Raw genomic sequence first — 5,356 nt, forward strand, 5'->3', positions numbered from 1 at the left:
AGCTTTTCGAAAAATATAGTAATATAAAAATAAAAATAAAGTATTGAAATTAGAGAATGCGAAACTCAAAGAACAATTAAGTAAAGTCGAATCCTCTAGTATTTTGAAACAAGAAAATGAGTTTTTAGAAACTGAGATAGAGGATTTAAAAATGAGAAATTTTGCTACTGCATCAAATGAGTTCTGGCTGAAAATGAGAAATTGCAAGAGAAGATAAAAAACCTAAATATTGATTTAGTAAAATTTGTTTAAGATTCTGAAAATTTAGACAAAATTATTGCTAATTAAAAACCTTTTTTTATAAAATCTGGTATTGGTTTTGTGGAAAAAAGAAAATCAATTTAAAAAAATAATTTTGAAATCTCTTCGTCCAAAACCAAAAGGACTAAATTAATTTTTCATTAAAAAATAAAATGACTCTTATATCAAAAACAAGAATCTTTCTCTTAATTTTAAAATTCCAACAAGAAGCAACACTTGTTCCAATTATCATAGAGCTGGACTTTCTTCTCTTCAATCTTTATTTACAAAAAAAAGTTGATAATCATGTTTATAATATTATTTGTGATTATAATGTTTTGGACAACAAAAAAGAATTAGCATCAAATGATCCAAACTAGTTTGGATACATAAAACTTCTTAAAAGTATTGTAGGTTTGCCTTACATGCATCTAAAAAGAAGCTGTTGGACAAGATGCTACAACTAAAGTGTAACCAATTTCTGCAGATGCTGCTGATATAATTTTTTTTTGAAATGACGAATTTTTTTGAGTTTTTATCTTTCTGATTGAGACGAAATTTTTTGGGTAGATAATGAACAAATTTTTTTGAATAATTATGTAATTTCTGTATTTATTCAAAAAACTTTTTCTTACTACATTAAAACAGATTTTAATCAAAGTATTTTTTACATTAATCATTTTATTTATTTTAAAAAATCTTTTTTAAAATTTCTTTTCAAATCTATTTCTAACATTTTTCTATTTATGGAGTTCTTATTCTTGCAAAACTTTTTAATGCCTTTAGTATTCCATATGCCGTTTCACTGCTGCTGTTGTTTGAACCTCTCTTTATTTTCCTTCTTGATGATAAAATAGGAAAAAAGTAAAGATTAAATTATACGTGTTTCAAATATTCATGATATGAAGAGATCAAATATTATTTAAAAGTTATTAGTTTATTTTGATGTATTTTGATTTTTATTTATTTAGTTACTAGATTGGGCTTTATATTTATGGGCTCTAGGATTTTTTTTATTTTAACCTAATAAGATGTTATAAATATCTCCTTAGCTATTGTAGCCGTAGTATTGAGTGATTAGAGGTGTCAAAGCACTTTTTGATTTCGTGATTAAACCATGGTGTTAATAAGTAAGGTTGAGTGAGTCTCACTCTTGTTGCACATAAAATTGGATAGAAAGTTTAGGAGTCCCTTCTATTCAATTTCCAAACTATGATGTGAATAAGTTAGGTTGAGGAGTCCCTTTCTTGTTACATTAAGAAATTGGATAGAAAGTAGAATTATTCTCTTTGTATTCAATTTCAACTTATCCTTTTTGTTTCTATTTCAATTACAATTTATCTTTTCTATTCAATTTTAATTCTTGTCTTGTTTATCTTTTTATTTCGTATCATTTGGTATTAGAGCTCAGGTATTAAATTAATCCTTATTAATCTATGTCTGTTCTTCTTGTATTAAAAAAATAATAAAAAAGATTTCAGTGTCTCTTATGTCCTTCTTTTACGTTCTTATCTTTTTTGTTTGTATTTTATTATTATCTTGCCGTTCTTGTTGATTCTATATTTAAAAAAATAAAAAAGTATACAGTGCAAAAAAAATACAAAAAAAATATCTTTATCCCTTTTCGTATACTATTTTTCCAGCTATAAGATTCGAGAACGAATCTTTTTTGAAGAGGAGGAGAATGATACGTGTTTCAAATGCTCGTGATATGATGAGATTAAATATTATTAGTTTATTTTGATATATTTTAATTTTTATTTATTTAGTTACTAGATTGGTCTTCATATTTATGGGTTTTAGAATTTTTTCTTGTTTTAACCTAATAAGAAGTTATAAATATCTCCGTAGCTATTGTAGTCGTAGTATTAAGCGATTGAAGGTGCCAAATCACTTTTTGGTTTCGTGAATCGTGATGAAACTATGTTGTTGACAAGTAAGGTTGAGTGAGTCCTTCTATTGTTGTACGGGAAATTGGATAAAAGGTTGAATAATCCTTCGATTCAATTTCCAAACTATGATATGGACAAGTTAGATTGAGAAGTCCCTTTCTTGTTACATCAAGAAATTAGATACAAAGTAGAGTGATTCTCTTTGTATTCAATTTCAACCTATCATTTTTGTTTCTATTTCAATTATAATTTATCTTTTCTATTCAATTTCAATTCTTGTCTTATTTATCCTTTTATTTTTTAGCATTAAACTAACTATTATTTGGCATATGTATTTTATACCTTACTATCATATGTACCATCTCTTATCGGAGGATGCTCATAAAAAGAAAGAGCTTGCTGAAATTTAGAAAAATTTCTCTAGTCTCTCTCTCTTTAGTTTAAAAGTTTAATCATGTTTGTCATCAAAAGAAAAATGATTGAGTCAAGAATTAATTTGGTATCTTATGATAATAAACATAATTAACTATCCGTATTATAACTAACCATTATGATGAACATTATAGGAATCAATCAAAAATGATATCAAACTAAATTAAGAAAGAATCAGCACTATCAAGGCAACAAGTAATACGCTCCAAAATCTGATCATATTCATAAGGAGTTGCTGCATTCGAACTTGAGGAACAAAGAAGGAAAGATCTCCTTAATGCCAACAACTATAAGCATAATACGTGCAATGATTAATTTTGTAAAAAAGAAAATTATACCAACTTTGAAAAAGAGTATATCAATATCTACATAAGAAGAACGAAGACAAGAAAAAGGACATTTTTTGAAATAAAATCTGATTTGATACACAAGCTATTTCTTTGTCATATTGAGTGTATTTTTGTTCTCTCGTGTCTAGAATTAAGATTAATTTAAAATATAAAAAAGATAAAAGGAAGAGTTCATACAAAAGCCAAAATTCAATAATTGTTTGAGTGTTTGTGTTCAAAAGTGTGCTGGTTAGAGTATACTTGGTTTCTCTTAACTAGGTTGAATTAACACCTAGGTGATTTACTAAGTTTGTGATAGTTTAGGTGGTTTACAAGAGTGTGAATTTCTTGAAATTGATATTTATAATCAATCTTGATTATAATGAAAATTCTACCATCATTGTGGTGGAGACTGGATATAGGTCACATTGCACTTCAAGACCGAACCATGATATATCGTGGTGTTACTCTTCTTCTTTCCCAAAATCTGTAACCTGCAATTTCGTTTTATTCTCCTATCGCAAAATGAGACAAAAACAAAAAAAAAAATTATTTATCAATTTTGTTACATAATCTAAAAAAGTGTTTATCACTTATGTTTCTTTAATTCAACCTCCTTCTCAATTCACTTAAAAATTTTTAAGGTTCATTTACTAATTAAAAGTTTTTATTTTTTATTTTTTTAACAATAGTTGAATCGCATAAGTAATCAATAACTTAATCTAAATTTTTCAATAATCAAATCAGTTATCAAACATGTAGAAACTAGGTGGTTTGGGGGTGGGAGATGCTCTAATTAGGAATGTGTCGCTTCTGTTCAAGTGATGGTGGCGCTTTTCAAAGGAGGATTGCCCGCTTTGGAAGAAGGTTGTTTGCTCTTGTAATCAGTTGGACCCAACTGTAATGTTATCAAGCCAACCTCTGCCATCAAGAGGGGGTCGTGGAAAGATATTTGTCAGCTTAATATTAAGGAGTAACAGGCAAGAGATATGATGATCAGGGGTCTGTCCATGGAGGTTGAAAATGGCAGAAACATTCGTTTTTGAGAGGATACTTGGTTACAAGGTGGCTCTTTGAGAGATTGTTTTCCGAGACTCTTCTCTGTTTCAAATCAACAAGGATCTGTAACAGGGGACTGCGGATTTTGGGATGGGTTAGAGTGGGTATGGGACTTCCAATGGAGGAGAGAACTCTTCCAATGGGAGTTAGAGTTGCTCAACCAACTTCACGACCGGTTACGGGTTGTAAGGTTATCGGTTGATAGAGAGGATTCAATTGTATGGAAATTTGATAAAAATGGTGTTTTTTCTACTAATTCTTTTGTGCAGGTGCTACAGCAAGAGACTCTTTCAGCTGACATCACGAGTTACAACTTCACAAGTTCCATTTGGAGAGGCTTGGTTCCTCCAAGAGTTGAGCTATTTGCTTGGTTTGTGCTAGTAGGCAGCGTCAACACGATGGAGAGACTGAGTAGACTTGGCATTATTAATCATCATGATAATATGTGTGTGTTGTGTAAAAAGGACATAGAATTTGTACATCATTTATTTTTTGCTTGTGAGTTTACGTGGCAGGTGTGGTGTGCTTGGTTGACGTTCACTGATAGAGCATGGACCACCCCGGATACCATTAAAGAGTTCTTTGAGAGTTGGACTGGAGTAACAGGTGGGAAGTCTGAACAAAAGAAATGGCTGATAGGATTCTGTGCAATTATTTGGAACATCTGGTTGGAGCGGAATAGCAGAGTTTTCCAAAGAGTAGAAACAAGTGTTGAAGGAATAAAGATTCTGTCCTTCTTGAGTTACAAGGAATGGTGTGGAGTGGATCCGTTTGGTTGTTGATGGCAATGCCCGAGATGACAACGGATTACAACTTTCTTTATGTTTATGGTTTTTTTTGTTGTCCTTTATTCCTTTTGCTCCATCTTATTGTGTTGAACTATTTAATTTTAATTGATTTTTCCAATTTATTGACAAACGATTTTTATTTTACATCGAATTGTACTGATAGCCGATTTTCAATTAATCTAGTAGAACTTCGGTCTGATTTTTAAAATTATGCTTAATTTCTTATTAGTTGTTATCTTGTAGGTAGTTTGAAGAATAAGATCGAATTTTAAAAATAATTTCCTATCACTCAGCTGCATTTCCATATTTCTTTAAAGAATTTATTATCTAAAACTTTTTCTACCAAACAGTCCAAAGATATGAGACAGCGTATCAAATAGCGCAGAAGTAGTTGAGATTTGGCACTATTTCCATTCTTGACAAATGAAAAGAGAAAAAAAGTGTAGAAGAAAAAATTGTTTAGTTCCAATATATGGTAATGGTATTCTAACCTATATATATATATTGAGATGATAATGGTTTGAAGGATAAAGAGTGTCCTAATCTAAATGCAAAATTATCACTAAGCACTCAATTTTTTTCTCTTTTTCATTAAAATAAAAAATGAATATTATCA

The sequence above is a fragment of the Arachis ipaensis genome, chromosome B02, assembly GCF_000816755.2.
Source record: "Arachis ipaensis cultivar K30076 chromosome B02, Araip1.1, whole genome shotgun sequence".
Lineage (NCBI taxonomy): Eukaryota > Viridiplantae > Streptophyta > Magnoliopsida > Fabales > Fabaceae > Arachis > Arachis ipaensis.